We start from the raw sequence: 20,975 nt of genomic DNA on the forward strand, positions 1-20,975 counted from the left end.
GTCTCTCTTTGGCTGTATGTGAGCTACCAGCAGAAGTCAGAACCTCATGGAAAAGTAAACCAAACACATCAAGCATCATGAAGCACTGAAGAAAAATTTGATTTGGTAGAGGAATAATGGGTTTTAGGGTTTGACTCTAATTTGAGTATAAACTGTGGTCAAAACACAGTCAAAGCCATTGACTTCCTCTGTAGGCTTGCTGTTATTACCCACTGGCTACTCTGTCCTTCTCCTACTGCCTATCGGGGAGAGCTGAGGCACACATTAAGTCTCGGTACCCAGCCTCCAGATCCTAAAACAGGCCTTGTTATTTTCTTCTTAACCATAGCATAATTTTCTTTACCATGAGGAAATATAATTTTACTGCCTCAAAATAAGAGGTAGTAAATGTTCATATGTCATTTTTCCCTCACCCTTCTCTTACAATAAAATCTAATTTTAAAGTTTCTTCATAGCTGAATGTCTGTGCAGTACTTTTATCTGAATCACTTGTAGAACAGAAAGAATAAGATAATTTATTTAGCTACTCCATACTCACTCATTCATTGTCAAAATTAAGAATATTGACCATCAAGTCCAAAGAACAATTTTTTTAAAGAATATTTATTAAAAATACTAAAATAATCTGAGGAAATTCAGTTCTGTCCACTTCCATTCCTCAGTTATAAAAATATGCTGGAATAATCAATTAACAAGTGGACATTATTTGCTTTGCTCTGGCTACAGAGCAAAGTGGAACAGCGGAATAGTGGAACTTGTGTGTTAGCTTTGAGACTTGCAACTGTATGGTGTTAAGTAGAATGAAAGGATAAGATAAAACTAGATAATGATAGAGAATTATAATTAGAATGAAAGAAAACATGCTAGTTCCATTTTTTTCCCAAGGCAATGCTTTTGGCAAAAACTCACCAGTGTTTAACATCTGTAAGGCTGAAAAGTACTCTGAAGGATGTTTATAGTCATATGTTTGTTGCATAGCGAATTTGGCCCAGCATACAGAAACATCCCTGCAACCAGAAAGAGAAGCTTGCAGGAGTTGTCAGGTGTTGGAAGTGGTTGCACATGTCCATTTTCTGAGGAGGAGGATGACCAGGTAAAAAAACCAAACAATGGAGAAGGGAAGACATGCTGTCTAGTAGTTGAGTGGATGAGAACTTGGTGTCATGGACAGAAATGACAGAAAGATGCTATCTTGCCAGCCTGGTCTAGAGGAACAAGTGGCTGTCAGACAACTCTAAATTTTTATCCCATCTCCAATGCTTCCTCTCAGTGAGGATTTGGCCCTTTGTTGCTTTACTTGTTTGTGGCTCAGTTTTTCAGAAGCAGCGAGGAAAGTGCTATTTCTGTAAATCTCCCATCAGGCCTTTTTGATGATTCACTGATGATGCATAACTCTTTTCATTCACAGCTCTCAAAAGCACTTCACCAAAGAAAACAAATTTTATTTCTCTACATTTTGCACAGGGAAAAATGAAGCATAGAAAGATGAAGTGATTGTCCAGCATCCGAGAGTTAATCAATGGTACTCATAATATCAAAACCAGTTCTTATGACTTCCAGTCAGGGAACCACTCAGTCCCTTAGAGTTAATTAACTAAATCTGTTTTGCTTTAAGTGGTCCGATGCATATCACTGCAATGAGTGTGTAGAAAAACCTAAGGGAAAAGGATTTCTACAGTGCTCTGCTCTATAAAATGCTGTGTATGTGCTAAATGGGACGTGACACTGCTTAGCTGCTAAAATGATGAGCACTTAATATATGCTAAGATAGTCAGTATATCAGGACTGAGACACATTGTCTATGCTCAGCTTGAAGGAATCCTGCTAGTAAGAAACATATGCACAAGAGAAAGAAATTTGCTGCATTCTCTGCTAAGAATTTTTCATGAACAATGTACACATACTGAAAGAATGAAAGCAGAAGTTCTCCCCTACCCATTGATGTGAGCCCCATCTCTCCTGATCATTACCCAAGACGCCAGTGCGATTCCCCTTTCTGTCCTGTGGTTTTCCACCAGAGCTGCAGATGGTGCAAAGGGGACAATGGCTCCATGAGAATTCAAGGTTTGGGAGATAGTGGCAAGTGTTCTCTGTTGGGCATCCTGCTCACACAGAGCTGAAATTGTACCAGAATCTGAAGTTTGGCTTTGGATATACCAGTGCCATTAGAATGACAATTAGCAGGAGGAGCATTCTTTGTCTGCTTCCCCATCTGACCTTCACTTGTATTTGCTATCTCAGGGCCTTTGCTGAAGCTAGTAGCCTGTTTTGATGACTTTCAATGCATTTAGAATGCATGTTTCTGATACTGATCTAATGAGTACATCCCGGATCAAAACTCTGTTCCTCATGGTTTCCCAGAGAGTGAAGGAGAAGCTAGAGGAAGAGAGTCATAGCTTGTGCACGTCCCAGAGGCAGCTTGGTCAATGTCAAACTGCAAAGACAACAGCTGCCCTAACATGGACACCAAATCAATAGCCTGAGGCTGCCCAGAGGTGACATGCTGTGTTATCTTTACCACATCATTAGAAGAGAACATTCTTTATTTAGTGGAGCATGCACTTAGCTCTTAGTGGTATCTCAGAACTTCTTTTGTGCCTTGACCTCCACTCCTATTGAAAAAGATCCTGCAACAGGGGCCTGTGTAGGAGATGTGTGTCCCACACAGGCAAACACCATCACTTTACTGATCTATGTGTGCTCCCAGTGGACTCTTTCTTTCTCTCTGACTAGTCCTTGCACTGTTTTTTCTAATCCTACTGTCAAGATAATATTGTTTCACCTGGAACAGAACTAGGATTACTCTCTTTCTAGGAAGAGTGAGAGGAAAGCTTGTTATGTTTTCTGTATGGTTTTTTTGGGGTTTTTTTTTGTTTGTTTTTTTTTTTCTACTTGCTTTTCTTGTTTTTTCTTTGTTTGGTTGGTTGGTTTTGGTTTTATTTTTGCGGGGGGGGGTTGTTTTGGTTTTGTTTTGTTTTGTTTTGTTTTAATTTGCATTCTTTCTCTTTTCTGATTTTTGTTGCTTATTGATTCTAAATTTCCTTTTCTCTTCACTCTCCTTAATTCATTTTCATGGTATTCAAACCAAGATGGAGAAAATGGAAATTGCTGGTCATATTACAGAACCTCCTCATGTCCAGCAGGTGTCTGTAACAGTCTAATAAAGCTATGACGATCCCAGTTATGGGAGCAAAAACTGGAATGATTTGTTGAACAGGCAAGTGCCATTTAAGGGTCTCAGGGGCTTCCATGTTAGTGAGGAGGCAGGGTTATTCCAAACAGGGGATTCCACAATCTATTAACATTTCCAGTAACGAGGTGACATAAGAGAAAAAATGGATTTACATTTCTCGGATCCAGATTTTACATTTGGGGGAAAAAGGATTTGATATTTCCAGTAAGCAAGATTATTCTGGGGAAGGGTGGTCAGCTTTTCCCAAAATAAGGATTTACACAGGGAGGGAGAAAACAATGAGATATCTGATAGCATCATGCAAAGTCTCTCTACTTCCTGCTGTGGGAGATCAGGACAATCCACATGAAATGAGTTTCAATGGATCTTGTCTGGTCTTTTAGATTATGGGTTTTTTTCCCCAGCCTCTGTGGCCCAAGGTTTCCTGTTTAATCCCAGCAGTTCCTTTTCTGTTGGTATCTGAATTTCAGACTGCAACAGGTATCCTCTGTTCATATACAAGGGTTAGGAGGGTACAGCCTTTTAGAGTGGAAACTAACAGTTCTCTGAGAACTGCAAGTAATTTTTTTAAACTACTGTCCCATAATAAGGTCCCTTGGCCAGCACATGTAGCCATGGCTCATAATTCTCTGATCCAACAAACCAGATCTACATGGGCACTGATAAGATGTGTCCACAAGTGTTGAGGGACGTGGTTTAATGTCAGTGAGAGGTCATTTACTTTGAACAATAATGGCATTTGGAAAAGATAACTGAGACTGGAGGCAATCAAATATAATTCCTATCTTCAAACCAGGCAAGAAGGAGGACCCAGGGAATTATAGGCCTGTCAGCCTCACCTCCAGCACCTGGAAAGGTGATGGAGAAACTAATCCTCAGAACATTTAGAGAAACATGTTGGATAAGAAGATAGATGATTGGGAATCATCAGCATGGATTCACAAACTCACGCTTGACAAACCTGATAACCTTTTGTGATGAAAAAACTAGGTAGGTGGACAAGGCAAGAGATTGCCTTGATTTCAGTAAGGCTTCCAACACTGTCTCATAATAAATATCCTTGTAGAGAAGCTGATGAAGTATGGGCTGGATGAGCAGTGAGGCAGAGTTAAAACAAGCCAAATGGCTGAGCCAGGAGGGTTGTGATCAGTGGCATGAATTCCATCTGGGGACAGTAACTAGCAGTATACCCCAAGAGTCAGTAATGGTCCACAACCTATTTAACATCCAATTCTATTTAATATCTCCAATAATGACCTGTATGATGGTACCAGAACGTACCCTCTGCAATTTTTCTGGTGACACAAAACAGTGAGGAGTGGCTGATAGACCGGTGTCATGCTGACAGCCAGAGGGACCTTGACAGGTTGGAGAAATGAACAGGTCTGAGAAGAACACTATGATACTCAGTAAAAGGAAAATTCAAAGTCCTGCCCCTGAAGAGGAATAATCTCATGCACTGGATATGCAAGGCCCACCTGGCTAGAAAGTAGCTTTGCAGGAAAGAACCTGGGGGTCCTGGTTGAGCATGAGCCAGAAATGGGCCCTTGCCATAGAGAAGGCTAATGATATCCTGGTCTGCATTAGGAGGAGTGTTGCCAAAAGTTTGAGTAAGGGTATTCTTTTGCTCTACCCAGCACCGGTGAGACCAAACCTGAAGTACTGTGTCCAGTTCTGGGCTGCCCAGTACAAGAGAGACACAAGTATACTGTAGAGAGTCCACCAAAGAGCCACCAAGATGTTTAAGGAACTGGAGCGCCTCACATTTGAGGAAAGGCTGAGACTCATCAGCCTGGAGAAAGCTCAGAGTGGAACTTATCAATGTGTACAAATATCTGAAGGGAAGGAGTGAGAAGATAGTCAGGCTTTTTTAGCAGTGCCCAGTGCCAGGGACACCATCTGAAAGTGTATATCTGAGTATCAGGAAATTTTTTTTACTGTGAGGGCAACTGACCACTGCTACAGGTGTGTCATAGAGATGGTAGAGTCTTCATCCTCAAAAGCCATCTGAACGTGGTCCTGGGCAACTGGGTCTAGGCAAATCTATTTAAGCAAGGGAGTTGAATGAGATGACCTCCGGCAGTTCTTTATAACCTCAACCATTCTGTGATTCCATAATCCTGAATGCCGCTCAGGTGAGCACTTCATTTGACACTGTGAGTTAATCACTGAAGAAAAAATATTTTTAACTGTTCTTCTAGAAAAGTACAATACAATTTGCAAAGGCCGGAGCCAGGTGAATTTAGGTATGCTAAGACAGCTATGTGGGTTTTAATGCCTTCTTTCATCTTTTCTGTAGTATCAACCACCCCTAAACACACACCAGTGACAAAAAATGTGTACTGTACTCATCACTTTTAGCCAAGACCAGAAGTTTGTTACAAATTCCACAACTGAAAATCATTTATTTTTTGAAGGGAAAGTATGAAGAAAGAGCAACCAATGTTAAACAGGGAAAGGGATGGAAGAAGACCAAGGTTTTCAAGGCAACGTCTGTCTTTAGTCTTGGGGTTAAAAGAGCAAACACTAGTCTATCATAGAAATCTCTACCTGTTCCTCTCGGTCTGGACTCTCAAAAGTGCTTTAGATGTGTTAGAGCATCAGACTTACGATCAGTGCAACTTAGGCACTGGTATGTTTAATTCATTTTGAATAAGGGATTGAACTGAAACATAAAAATTTAGAAAACAATATCTTTGGGCCTCAGTTTCCCACCTGTAACCTGGGTTACAGCATTGCTTTGCTTCATAGGGATAAACACATTAGAAAATATTATGGAACCAGGGCCCACATAACTAAATAGGGAGACTTGCTTTGAAGTTTTTGTGTGGTCTGCAGCAACAGGGATAGTCATGAATGATTAAGATGGAACATTACATAACTGCAACATTTGAATTCAACTAAGGCATCTGGGGAGAGAGCTTGTGGGTTTTTATGTGTAGAGCACCCTATATGATGTGGGACCAAATCTCAGTTTTGGCTGTTGGGCATTGATGAAATAATACATTCACTACTTTTTCAAAAGCGAATAAATCTGCAAGTGTTTTGTAGAACTTCCCAGGTCATCCTGAGCCTTCTGGCTGTGCTTTGAACTAAAGTAATGATGCAGCCATTTAAAAATGTGCATCTGAAGTGCGACACTCTCATTAGATTTATGAGAGATTTAGGTCTACTTTATTCTGTGGTATTGTGTACTAAGAGTGATAAAAACAGCTGAACAAATTAAGAATTACTATCGCACTATAGTCTCCCTAGCTTATAAATTCAGCACTAGGAAAAAACAGTATTTTATATGTTTCTGAAAGCTTATTTTTTCCATATATATTTTATGTAGCAGGCAGTCTAAGCATTAAAATATGAATAAATGGCTCCACACCTCCAGTTTATTTAAACAATGGTGCCATGGATTTGATTACTTAAACAATATAATAATGATTTACATTTACACAGCTCCTTTTACTGCAAGTGCTTTACAGACCGGCTGAACAGAGATCCCTGCTATCCTGTCACTTCTCAGTTAAATATTGGCTGCAGTTTAGCAATCAGGTGATTGTGCAGCTCCATTTCATGAGGAAAAAATAACTTCGGCATTTGCACTTATTGGTACTTTAACCTAGGTAGGAAGTAATTAACTGAGTTTGAATTTCCCACAGCATGGTGGTATAAATATACTCAAGCACTCATCTAGTCAGCTGCATGTCAATAAGAAAGTGCTTTATGACTAAGGTGCTGAAAATTTCAGTAATATCTACATCGTGTAAAGATGTTCTCTCAAATAGCAGTGCCACACTGAGCACCAGGTCATGCATCAGAGAGGATGCCACTGTCTAGTGCTTCTTGCTAGGAAAGCCTACTGTGTGATCTTCCAGCTAAAGACTGAAAACAGAGGAAGCCCTGCCCTGTTGCTGTTAGGGCAAATTGTCACAACAGCCCAATGCTGTAGCAAAGTGTGTTATGTTATTTTCTCTCTGAGGAAAGTTAGAAATACACAGAACAGGTAACTTTAGAAAAGACATTTATTCTGAAGGACCCAAACATCCACCTTTACTCATGATTTGGAAAAATGAAGGCTTGCAGATAATGCCTGATTCTTCTATCCAGTTTTTTTCCCTTCCACCCCCGTCTCTAACCTCACTAGACAATGACTTTCCTCCATGGCTCATAGCTGGTGCAAAAATCCCTCCTCAGCCTCAACGTGTGAGCTGAGCTATTTCAGTTGCATTGTATGCAGGATACAAACTTTGGTCAAAGCATCTGTAGAGTTAAACACTAAAAACAACCACTGGGAGGAAAGACATCACATGAAGACATTAATTATCATGTATTAATCTTTTGTATTTAGTGGGTAGAGAGAGTCACCGTATAAAAATAAAACATGAAGTCACAATCCCAAAGAGAAGCAAAATTTATATGAGCAGAGAAGAGAAAAGTTTGATGTGGACACTTGGTACCTCAGGTCATTTGGAGTGGTTTGGAGCAGTCATGTGCATTGACTTCTAGAGGACTCTCAGCAAGTACAAGCTTGCTGAAAGTCATCAGACATAATGAGGAAGCTGCTTCACAGAAGCACACATTCTGGGACTGTGAGGGTTTTTGTGTCTGCTGAAAAAATTTTCATCTATCTTTTTTTTTATTTTGTTTCTTTTTACAGGAGAAGTACAAGGACAGGGTTTTTTAGGATTGTTTATTGCTTGTTTGTTTGCTTGTGCTTGTTTTTTTTTCCCTCTGCCCCTTGCAGTATGAGAAATCTTTAAAGAATAAGAAAGAAAATCTACTGAAAATGAGAAAAATTATATGTATTACCAGATAATGAAGTGGAAAATAGAAATACAAAATATGAAATAAATATTTAAAAAATTATATATTCAAGAAAAGTAGATGTACATCTTACTAATGTCCCTACAGTCATCCTAGATTGTTGTGACCAACTATCATCCACTTGCTGCTTGAACAGAAACTGAATCCATTGGTCAGAGCAAGTCCAGATCATGAGAAGGAGAGGCATACCATGCAGATGCTACCCAGACCATTATTTTCTTGCTTGATCGCTGACACAGGAAGGCAAAATACTAAATGACTATTTAACCCTACAGGAGATATGTCCCTTTACATGAGAATGCAAGATGTATGTGAGGGCTTGTGAGAAGGTGCTTGTGTTACTGTCAACCACGCTGCAGTGCCCCAGCAGAGCAGAGAAGGGCAGGAGAGCACCTTCTGCCAGCTTGGAGGCATTCTCATTTTCGTCAAAGTTTAGCTACTGTCAAATAGCATTTATTGAGATATGTGGAGAGTTTGTATGCTGCAGTTCTACCCCCAAGCTCAGCCTCAGGAGCTGATTACAAAGGCAAAGAGCCCGATTCTCATCTCAGCCCCTGTTGTGCTGTTGGAAAGTAACTCCACCACAGCCTTTCATAAACTGGAAAGGAAACCAGAATAGATTTAGACAATGCTCTAAGGCATATGGTCTGATTATAAGGACTTTCTTGTGCAGGGCAAAGAACTGGACTTTGATGATCTATATGGGTGCCTTCCAACTCAGACTATTCTCTGATTTTCTCATTCTGTGATTCAGCATAAGACAGCAGTATTCCTGTTTTACCTCTGCTACCAATTATTAATTCAGCTCATTAAAGGCTCAGCATTTTCACCTGGGGGGGAAGATGAGCTAATGCTTGCCCGTAACATCAGCCACATTCCCTCTCTCAGATGCTCTGAACCTAATTGCCAATATCTGTCCCCACCTGTCATTGAAATAAAAAGTTACAATCTGATGCCAATATGAACTATTGAAGTAAGATTTTGATTAAGCTTCAGGTGAGCCAACAATATGATCTCTAAATGAAATTTTTAACATATTCAAAGCTTTAACATGTTATTTGTATATGTAATGCACATTTAACCACCCAAGATGGTCCACTTGATCTCCGAGTTTTCACTTCATGTGGTGCCTATAGCAGGTTCCCAATACCGCTTGTCTCTCTAGTGCTGATCCATTGAGTTCCAGGTGGTGTCAGAGACCCACTCTCATCTATTCCTCGTTTTGAGTCACTTCTACTGACATCTGGGTACTTTTAGGAGGAATGGAAAAGTATCAGTGACCACAGAGTATGAGAACTCCTCCTAGTCTTTCTAAATCTGTACCTGAGAACTTCCTGCCTTCCCTCACTCCACCCTTCATTTCAACTGGGACACCAGCAATTCAAACTACTGAGAAATCTCCTTCAAGTGTGGTGATCCAATAGTAAAAGCAATGGCTGAAAGCTAACTGCTTGAAGTAGAGGATGAGATTTATTTTTATTCACAGGTGTTTCGCAATAGAGTTATAAATAAAAAAGCTTAAAACCATATCGTGTTCTAAAACACTGCATTGCTAGAATTTGCCTTGCCAGTTTGAGATCATTCTGCTTAACTTAGTTCCCACATACTCACGCGCAGGTTCCAGGCTGTGGGTAGGTGAAAGAGGGTGCCTTGACAGCTCCTGCCTCCCCAGCTTTCTGATGCCATACCCCATACAGCTCCCATCTGAAGTCATGGGAAAGCCTTTTTGCCCCTTTTAAAGCTGATGTTCTAGATTCTTGGTAGGAGGGTCTTGGAGAATGGCACCTGCTTCTCCTGCAGCAGGTTCCTGTTACTCCTTGTCTTTCCAGTGATGACCAGTTGAGTTCTGACTGTGAACATTATTCTAAAGGCTGTGCAAAAAATTATGTTCATTTGGTTATGTAGGACTATTTTATCTATCATATATATGAGACAGGACAAGGAGGATAGCAGAGCAAAAATAAGTAAAAATTACAAACACAGACAGAACTTAGTGCCTTATTTCACTGGCATAACTGCAGACTCATTTATCTAATTGCTTGCTTTGAATTTCCTGTAATACCCTTTCTCTTTCATACCAGGCTTTTTGCTTGAATGCTCAGGCTGTTTTCAAAAGAAAATGTCCTTTTTTTATACAATGATTGATCTGGTTAACCCTAACACATAATAGCAATGATACAGCTTGCTTTCTTAAAGACGTGACTCAAAAATATAGAACTGGAAGAGACAGACCACCGAAAAAATAATTAAGAAAAAAAAAGAAGACTACACCGGACTAAATAAATTATATTATGAAGCCCTCATTAGCTTTAGCCCTTAAAAGTATGGTTATTTTTTGGATTTGTCTATAAAAGGCAGATTTTCTGAGCAAAATATATGCATTTGGAGTGAGTAAAAGTCTCTTTTCAGGTCATGCAGTACAAGGTGAATGCAACACTTGTTTCTCATTTAAACCTATTTTGGGGCTTTAATTGGGATGTTGAGGGGAGTAGTATTTGTGTTAATACTTTGGTTAGGGAAGGATGAAAGAAGGGGATTCAGACAAGCTGAGGAACTTAAAACTTGAGGCAGAAATCAGGTTCATGCTCTGTGTAATTTTTTGAGTGCTTTACTTGTAGGTTTTCAATGAAGGTTTGTAGTACAAGGAAGTTATTTATCCTCTATTTGTTCTTAAAGGGCACAGGAGAAATGTAACTCAAATTTTCAGTCATAAAGAAGGAAAATGGGAGGTAATAGATGTCTTTGAAAACATATTTTGGGTTATTTCATTGTTATACTACCCTTTTCCCCCAAATGTGTCTTGTTTTACAGTCTAATATGAGCACAGTACAGACACATACACAGTAATCCATAATAATCTGTACTAAGGCCAAGGAAAATGGTAATCTAGTCCTATCTGAGGATAGCAAGATAGTACTTTAATCTAAAGAAACCTTGAAACTACAATGACATTGAGAATTGTATATGTTTAAAATTAAAAGTTCTGATTTTCATAGCAGGGAAAAGCAGTCCAGCCAGTCAGCAGGCTGACCTGCCCTATTGCCACAGCCCTGTTCGTGCCTCAGAGTCACAGCACGATCATATCAGGTCCCAGAACATTTGATAAGAATCCAACAAAGTGACTCTGCCCAGAAGGGAAACAGGCTCCAGCCTCTGGCATAGGGCACTTTTGGAGGAGTGGAAGCAAAATCACCCATGTGATGGAGGTGGATGCACTAGTGCTGAGCAAAAAGAAAGAGAGATAATTAATATGGCATTCTTGGATGGGAAAGGGTTCATCCCTTACAGGGCTATAGCTATGCTTTAGGGTGGCTTAAAAATCCCTGGAGACAGCAAGGTACGGCTATGCCATAACCCTGTTTTGTTCAGCTGCTCCTGGTTTACAGATTAGTTTGTTTGCAGAGATGAACAGTTTGAGACAGCTAGCACTAGGTATGAATTTGTGCTGAATTTTCCCATCTGTCCTCCCTCCTCTTCCCCTTGCATCACTTTGAATTTGTCTAAGCTTGTAATATATTTATTACCTCATAATTTACTTCATTTTGACAGGAAAACAAATAGAGATATTTTCTTAACCCAGTCCTTTTTTTTTTTTTTTTGTAATTATCCATTTATTTAATCACCTTAGGTTGTGGAATTGGCCCTTATGTAGATATCCCAAACCGTGCTCTGAATTTTTCTCAGAGTGGGGATTGCACAGGCAATAGCTGCCCAACTGACATATGGGCAGCTGACAGCATCAAGACACCCCACCAGCAGCTCTGTCGTCTGGCAGATTGCCTCAGAGAGTCAGGCTTGATGAATCAGTCCTTCTGCTGGGAGGGTGCTGGGAGGGTGGGGGATGCCTGTGCCTCTTTTCCAGAAGGCTGGTGCAGAATGAGAAAGATTCACGGCAGTGATCACAGAGCCTCCATGTACATTGTACAGCAGAGTCCAAGTGAACTTGAATCTTCCTAATTTAAGTATGCAGAAGCAGAGTTTCAGCTTGGTTACTCTGGGGCAAGAATGTGTCACAAGCCTGATGCCCACTCTTCTGCATGTGGAGTTTCATGGCCTAGGGGAGAATTCGTCAGCACTGCCAAGGTTGGACAATGGGAGAGGGGAGGCCAAATGTTCTCATAAGCTGAGCAGGCAATAGAGCCAAGAGGACCCCTGCTTCTCTCCTCCACCAGCTGCTCCTTGTAACCTCCTCTGGTTGCTGTTTCAATGAAGTGACAGCACCTGAGCAGGCAGAAGAAGGAATTGGCACCAGGGAAGGAGTCACCTTCAGAACCTGGCTCCTCCAGCCCAGGACCTCATAGAGCCTGCTGGCTGCTTTCAGAGGCTGCTGGTTGAATAGAGGGCAGTGACAATCCCATCTTCTCTGGTTGGTGTCAGACAAACCTCCTGCTCTCTCAGTGGCACTAGCCAAGCTGCAATCTCTTTGTTAGAAGAAAGTGGTGCAGAATCATCTCTGGTTCTTGTACTATTTGCTTAGGGAGATGAGCCACATTGAGGACACAAAGCTATACAGTTTAAATTCTTTTTTCTTTCTCTGGAGACACTAACAGCTTCTATAAGGTAAAGAACTGTTTGCAAGGGGAAAGATGAAAAAAACACTGGGAGCAGAATTCACAGCTGTGAAGAGTATTAACAAAGGCCTAAGGGACTGCAATAGTCCCTTTTCAGGGCATAGTACTACACCTTTGTACAACCAGATTGGTTTGGGGTGAAGAAGTGGCAAGACCTTGTGCTATACAAACGCTGCCTAATGGAAGCATATGATGTTTTAACTCTGTTTTTTTGGGAGGGTTTGGGGTTTTTTCTCACTAAAACCTAATTTTTTTTTTGTTTCACCTTTCCTCTTTTTGCCCATTCAGGCACTCTCATGATAATTATGTTGGCTGTGGTTTAATTAGTTAATTATGCCACAGCTGGAGTATTTTTCAGAGCAAATCCTTTCTGGTTTCCTCCTAGAATTTTCCTTGTACTTCATTATGTGGTAACACAGGTGTTAATAACTAGTTTCATTGAGGTTTCTGAATATGCTGGTTATCCCAGTGGAGTAAAAAGAATAGTGCTTTGGAGGGCAGAGGTGTCATTCTCCTGAGATTAGCACAGTGATGTAAGATTTCCTGCAAACTTTAGCTGATAGTTTGGTTTTAGAGTAAAAAATAATAATAATAAAGCTCTGCTCTGATGAAAAAAAACAAAAAACAACTGATTTTAACCTCCATATTAACACCTTTAAAATAAATATTTTATCTTTCAAGTATTAGGCTTTTTGAATTTTGCTTTTGCATCTCAAAAAAACCCCCAAACAACCATTCCTTTTTCCTTAGCAGGTTTAGCTTGTCAGAATGCGAATCTTGCTCCTGTTGGAAGATGTGCTGTAGGCAAAGATGTAGGTGCTCACTGAAATGCTGAGCTAGAAGTTGCAAGTAAATATAATAAAAAATGCCTGGTCTTTCTTGAAAAACCCAAAGAAGTCAAGGAGTAGCACAGGGAAACAGGCAAGAAGAGCTCCTCCTTCTCCTGATTAGCATACATAGTGGTAAAGTTTATGTTGCTGCAACATGGAATTGCAATGTGTGTTTTCTCCAGTGGTGCCAAATTCCAGGGAACTCCTACAACTTCCTGTCCAAGTCCATATCACCATGTAGTGATGACACTTCTCCATTCCTTGTTGTTTCATAGCTATCCATTTAGAGTCACTAGATGTTGTTCAACTATCAAAGAAGGTATTAAGCAAAGTCTTTGACTTTCTACTGTCTTACTCCTTTCACTCTGGATATGTGGAATTGTGTTGTAGTTAATTTTGTTCTTTCTTGGCACCCTCTGAATATGCCTAGTCACAGTAACAAGGCCAGGGTTTTGACAAAACATTTGTGAACCTGCATTTACTACGAACTTGTTCAGGATCACTCTAGCTCAAGGTGGCTGATCTGTGACCTTACAGCTACATGGTGCTGACAATTTTCCAGCTCTGCTGATCATGGGGACACACATCCTGACAGTTTGCTGGTCCCCATACCTCCTCAGTTACAGCTGGGTTAACATGCTTGCTGAGCTTCATGTCCATCAGTTAGAGGAACTGTATATGTCTGCCCCAGGTTAAAACCTGTTTTCTACCCTCTTTATATGATTTCATTCCAGAAACGTTCCATAGTTTTAAGGTAGCAAAGGAAGTCCAGGCAAAATCATAGAAGAAGAGTCCTTCTTCCTCCTTGAGGTCCCTAAGGACGTGATCTACAAGTGTTTTCCTGGCTTCTGCCATTTTCCAAATCAGGTCACATTTACTAGTTCCCAAAGAAAAAGTGTTATCTTGGGGAAATTTTGAAGCCAGTGCCTCAGTTTACACAAAGCAAATGTTAATCTGGCATATGATGGGACAGAACCACGATGTAATTGACAGTTCCTTACATCGAACAAGGTGCAGATTTAAAAACTGATTAAAAAAAAAAACTGATCAATGGTAATTGGTCTTTCAGTCTATGCAGTAGCATGCAACATCTGTCTAGCACATTCTCCAACACCTGCCTCTGCAATGGCTATGAAAATGCAAACCATATATCAACTCGGTTTTATTTTCTAGCCTGTTTAAAATGGAACGAGCACTGGAATATCTGTCCCATGGGAAATTACAATATTGCAACATCTGTTTCTGTCAAGAATCAGGCTGAAAATTCTCCATAACAGTTGTTTTGTTTGCTTACAAAAAAAAAAACAAAAAAACAAAAAACACAAAACCCTTTAGAAGCATTTCATTTGGAAATATAGAAATGTTGGCATCAATCTCTTTGTGGATGTTATGACTTTGGGAATGACAGCCCCATCCCCACCATACATCATGTCCCTTGAGGAGTCACTTTCCTCCTGGAAGAAAAGCTCCCTAAATTCATCACATTCACTTTGCTTTGTCTACCCTCACCACAGAGTGCCTCTTTTCCCTCACTATTGTCCCTGCTTTCAGCCCCTGCAATGGCAAAGGGATGCTCGGGGTATACAAGAAGGGGTGGCCATTTGTGGGTGAGTGGGAAAGGAGCAGAGGACAGAGTGAAGGGGCAGAGCAAAGGCTAGAAGTAGAGCACCCCTCACAGGTGCCAGGGAGTGGAAGAGCATTGTGGCTCTCCACAGCTATAGTTTTCATTTTCATTTTTCTTACAAGAGATAAGAAAAAATTTATCTAGCAGAAACCCCTATTTTAACACGAAAATTATGTTTCATTTGAGATATCCAATCAACTTTGCCGTCAAAATAGCAAGGTTTTACAAGATGCATCTAGTGTTAGTGCCTATAAAAGCTTTGAACATGTGGTTCAAGAGACATCCAACTAATGCAAAACACTTTTGCACTTTACACAAGCTCCATCAGAGAGGGGATTGTTTGGCACAGGTAATGAGTCCATCTGGCAGACATAAACTGAACAGCTCTGCCTCATGCAGTTGCAGCTGCAGGAGCTGAAAACCTCCAGCTGAAGTTCCTGTCCTGGGAGACATCACATTTGTCAGCCTTTCTCCAACAGTAGCAACAGACACCACGCTTGTCCCGGCCCAACTGCACCCTCCCCACTACAACTTGTACTTAAGTGAAACAATAAGCCCCTCTTATATACTGTCAGATGTTTTGTTCAATTTTGAGTGTGTGATGTTTGGCTTTTTGCTGGCAGTGACAGCACAGCTTACCAGGTGACACACATTGCTGTTTATCTGCAATGCCGTCTCTTACATGTTGTTTTAATGACAGTTCAAAAAGGCAGAAAGCTGCACAACATTTAGCTAAAGGCAGAGGAATGAAGATGGAAGATGCAATCTGAAAAGGGTGACGTGTACACATAAAAAGGTACATGAAGGCAGAGGGATAAATTTGAGGGGAAAAAGACTTCTTTATCCTTACTCCTCCTTTCCATTCCCAAATAAGAATTGCATGTAATTTTGCTTAGTGGATTCCTTATTTCTTTTCATTTTGTTCCCCTCTGGATTTTCCCACAAATCAGGAGTTGAGTAAAGTCACAACAGAACTCTTTTCAGGACTGGATCCTCTTTTCCCACTTGTGATTTAGTTCATGGCCACGTTTAAATTTCTTCATTTTTATTTTCTATACAGAATTATCAAGCTTTAGGTTTTGTGAGACTTTTTGCAAACTAATGTAACTATGATATCTATGACTGTTGACTTTTCTGTGCATAGATTTTTTTTCTTTAAATGTTTCTGCTAGATAAATCATTTGATTTGACTGGCTGTTTATCCTTACACTGTCTCTTCTTATCCCACTATTTTTAGATACCTTTTATGATAACCATTCTTTTACTGAGCACAGATAGATGAATATGTACTTAGGACACAGTTTCATCAGTCACCACAGGATGTTACTGACACGTGTCTATAACAAACATAATGATAACTACAGTTGAGATAATCACAGGTGGAACAACCTGCCATGAGGACTGAGAGATTAGAAATTCAATGTTGCTTCCAAAGATGGATTAACACACAGTTCCCTAAAAATCCACTATTTTCTCTACTCCACCGCAGAGATAAAATGAGGTGCTTTCTTTTGCTGTAGAGCAGACCAGGAATGGAAGCAGAACAGACTTGTCTGTGGGTTTCAGTCCTATTTTTCATCCTCAGAAGCTATGGAAACTTAGCTGATGTTCAGTGAGACCTGGATAAGCACCAAAACTTTGCAGAGACTGACTATTCAAAGAAATATTCAAGCTTTTCTTAATTAGGCCATTGTTAATTTTAAATATCTATAGGTAGAAGAACTCAGAAAATTGTAGATCTATTTCCCCTAAAATGAAAAGTGAAATCATAGAAGGTATAAAAACATGTAGGAAATAATATTCTATTCCATTAATATATTAAAGGTTTTCACTGAAAAAAAGGCTTCCTAAGTTCTGCTTTTGAAAATCAATATCTGAAAAGGCTATTTTTTTTCTTGAACCAATGAATACTCTTGTTAAAAAGAAAAGATGTAATCAAACTACTTAATTTTAACTTTATTTCTTTTTTTTTTAATAAACTATAGCTTCTAAGAACACAAACATACTGCCTGGCTCCACAGGAAGAGATTTCCGTACCACCTAGCTTCAACATCTAGTTTAGAGGCAGCTCAAGGAGCATTGCCTTTCCTTCTCCCACCAGCTCCAGTGTGTAGTTGGAGTGGGGTGACAGCTGCTCTGCCTTTTCTGGGGGCCACATCTCAGGTGAACCTATGAGTTGGGCTCACCACGGGGCTGACTCCTCATCTTGCCAGGATAGGGGCAAGGCTCTGTCTCTACATAGTGATTTTGGGATCTGGCCATCCAGGAAGGTGGAGTTTTTAGTGGCAGAGCCATTCCTAGATGATCCACTAGACTAAACATAGTCCAGCTCTCTTTGATACATTAATTTATTCTACAGAGATACCAGAAATAAATGCTTTTGGTGGCTAAAATCAGCAGATATATCTCCAAATGACGTGACCGATACACTACTCCCACGGGCAGCCCTTTTGAAAGCTGGTTCGTGATGTTATTATAAATTATACTGCTGCTTTTGGGATAAGTCGTGTGCTTCAGAATGCGCTTCCCAGCACAACTGCAGATGAAACGTCTGCTGCAGACACAGATACAGTGGACAATAAGCGATGTCTGCCTGTCTAACATTTTCTTTCTGCAAAGTGAACAACAGTGAACAGAGTTTAAAAAGTGACAATAACCAGTCTTAAATTACTTCTCTGACATCTTCCATCAGAGATCTGGCTTCTCCACTCTTGTGTACATGCAATCTGAGAACTATAGCCTGATTTGTGAAGAAACTCCTAGAGAGGTGGTGATTTTTGTTGGCTTGGAAGCATTTATGTGTTTGTCTGTACCAAGGATGTTCCACCACTCCCAAATTCTGAAGCGTTGAGTGAGTTATGGCCCTGAGGAGAGTTAAATGCAACTATTAACCATTGGTAGCAATGGGATATCCTCCATCATGCGGTCCTGTACCCTTCAGAAAAAGCTATTAAATGTTTGGATGTTTTTCCATGTCACTTTTAATACTGATAATAACACACAGAAGTACCTCACAGTCAAAGGCATGTTTCAAGTGGAAGTGGCTGGATGCAAAACAGACAGTCTATCTCTGAACACTCCAGAGCTGGCTTTAAATACCTTTTATGCATGGAATGTCATGATTTTCCTTTTTCCATAGTGTCTTTGAATCCCCTTCAATTTCAACCAGTTATCCTAGGTATTTTCCCATAATTAAACTCTGGCTACTTGTCTTCATGTTTATCATGGCCTTGGGCAGGTTATCTGTGGACACCTGGGCTTTCTCAAGCCTATCCTTCAATAATTTTATAAAAAATTATTGACTATTTAGACAGTCATCTTGGCCATTAGCAGACCATTCATCACCCACAATATTATTCTTTATATTCCAAATCTCCACAACCCCTGCCCTCTCCTCCGCAAGTATAGCAGCTCATACCATCCTCTGACTCTTCCAAAAGCAAAATTCAGAACAGCTTTAAATAGACTATGTCTCCATCCTGCCTCAAAGTTTGCTTTTTGCTTATTGGTTTTTCTTCATATATAGATGTGTAAACCACTCTATCTTTCTCAGACTGAATCAAGGACCTATACATTCAAAGTGGAAATGAGCTATGACATTTTAACCCTGTGGTATGAACCAGAAGAAGGAGGTGCACTCAACAATTTTTTACCCTCTGAGAAATACTTAAGACCCCATGTCTGGTAAACCACTGTGATGGGGATCAGTGGAAGAATCCCTGTATTAACTCTTCAGCCTACGCTGGTTTCTGCTGTCCAGAATGTCAGACTAAATGATCATGACTACTCATGCTGCTCTTAACTTCGGAAACGGGCCTCCTACAAAGACGAGAATGTGAAAGCAGTCAAACTGTCAATCAAAGCCTTCTGGTAAAGTCAGCACATTCAATAAAACCAAACATTCTGTGCATATCAATGCTACAGCTGTGTGCTTTAAGGTTTCCATTGCCTTAACTTCTCTGAGTGTGAACACTCATTACTTTAACTGGCAGTCATGTCACAGCAGTCATATAGATCTTCTCAGGCTTTATAAAACATAGGTATTACATGGCCTCATCTTCCTTGAGAATTAAGCAGAGCCTTTTTAAGTGACATGGTAGAAGGCTGTCAAACTTTAGGTCAGTGCTTGTCTCCAAGTACCAACTCTTCCAAACAGTCCTGAAAATAAGGCTGACGGAAACAACAGGTACTGATAATTTCAGAGACATATGGTCTAGAACCTGATAGGAAAGACCCTACCAAACCTTAAGCAATGTCCACAGGTGCAGAAAGCACATGGCAGGATCAAAGTCTCTTTCTATCCTTGTTTATTCCCTGGGTAAGCTATTAAGCTATGATCCACTAGGTGTCTCCTATCCTGTTCCTCTGGAATATCTTGTTTTGATTTTATCTCAGCAAGATATTGCCTATAAAAAACACTTATACTTGAGTAAACTGAGAAGACGGTATTATGATACTTTGCACTGGGCTGCAACTGAGATGGAAAAACATGAAAATGTATACTTCTTTCTTGCTTGACTATAGGAAGGTTCTTCACTGGCCAGTCCCTTGGACCACTGCATAGCGCTACAGACACTCATCCCTGCCCTTCACCTTCCCTTCTGTGTTGTTAGTCATTGCAAAAGAGGTTTGGTCTAGATTATCCTCTCCTCTAGACCTCTAGATCTAGATCTGTCTGTCTGGGATTGTTAGTGGTCATTGTAGTCGTTCATCAGTGCCTTTCTCTTTGCTGCTTCTGCTGGTGTTATTGACATGTCTGTGTCAAGGCCTCAAGTACCGCAAAGCCAGCAGGGCTGCAGTTGAGAGACTGCAATAGCAGATTTCTTTTAAGAAATAATCACAGGCTCAGTGCACTGATGCAGGTTTGGCCAGGCTTAGCGAGAGCAAGCTTAGGCCAGAAACACTTGCTGGTCATCACTGAAGGAACTGTTAAGACTGTGGCTGGGTGAACAGTCCCAGTACCAGAAAGCTGCCTAAGACCCCTGTGCACATCCTTGTGACTCTACTCAGATTTAAACCAAGATGCAAATGGTGGTGCATTTACATTTTTGCTGTATCATCTTTTATGGTCATACTTACCCATAAAATTACTATTTCTCTTTATCTGAGTTGTTCTGTATCCATCGTAAAATTTTCTTCCTCCTCTCTTTAGAATTGTGTGCTCCTGACACAAACCATCATCAAACTTGCAATTTCTGCTCAGGTAAAGGGGTTGTGTGTAAATCAGTTTTCCTAGCCAGATCTGCTTTTGTCATGCCTTAGTGCTGCGGTCCGAAGCGGGGATGGGGCAGTGGCGCAGCACGGGTTCAGGAAACCAGGTAGGGTGCAGGTAGAATACTTTATTGAAGCGTGCACTGCGTTCTTTATCAGCTCAGGAGGGGAAAGGGCCAGAACATAGGATGGGGCATGAGACAGACAAACGGGGGAGCAAATCAGGATAGGGGCAGAGGCAAAAAGGGGGAGGAACCAGGGAAGGAAAGGGCAAATGGTAACTGTCTCCTCTCTGCAGCTTCTTCAGCCTATTAGAGAGGGGAGCAGGGGAAGCAGGGAGCAGGCAAACTGGTGGCAAGCCCGGGCATGTCCAGGCTGTGCACTGTGTAGTGTGAATACAATGAAACCACATAATAACAGTAAAGTCCATAAAATAACTGTAAGGTCCATATAATAAAGTCAATTGCTGCATGTTTTTCTCCATGCTTGGAACTGTTCCCATCCTGAATCTTGCTCCTTCACACCTTAGTAAACTTTTGTGTGGGCAACTACAGTAGCCATTTCTCTACTAAGCTTTAAATCTATTTTAGCCAATGCACAGAACCATTGGAAGAGCCATCTCCAACTGTATAGGGTTGCCTTATAGTAAAAAATAGTGCCAGGTGTTCCTTCAACTGTCTCTTGACTTATATAAGGCATTTCCATTCAAGACTATTCTAGTTAGATAA

General features: G+C 40.5%; 1 protein-coding gene across 3 annotated transcripts in view; it reads left to right on the top strand.

Annotated features, from left to right (window-relative positions):
- LRFN2 (leucine rich repeat and fibronectin type III domain containing 2) overlaps positions 1 to 20,975 on the top strand; it is a 158,762-nt gene that overhangs the window by 121,157 nt on the left and 16,630 nt on the right. The window lies entirely within an intron of this gene.

Source organism: Pipra filicauda, unplaced genomic scaffold (assembly GCF_003945595.2).
Source record: "Pipra filicauda isolate LSUMZ 115617 unplaced genomic scaffold, ASM394559v2 scaffold156_size1729456_pilon, whole genome shotgun sequence".
NCBI lineage: Eukaryota > Metazoa > Chordata > Aves > Passeriformes > Pipridae > Pipra > Pipra filicauda.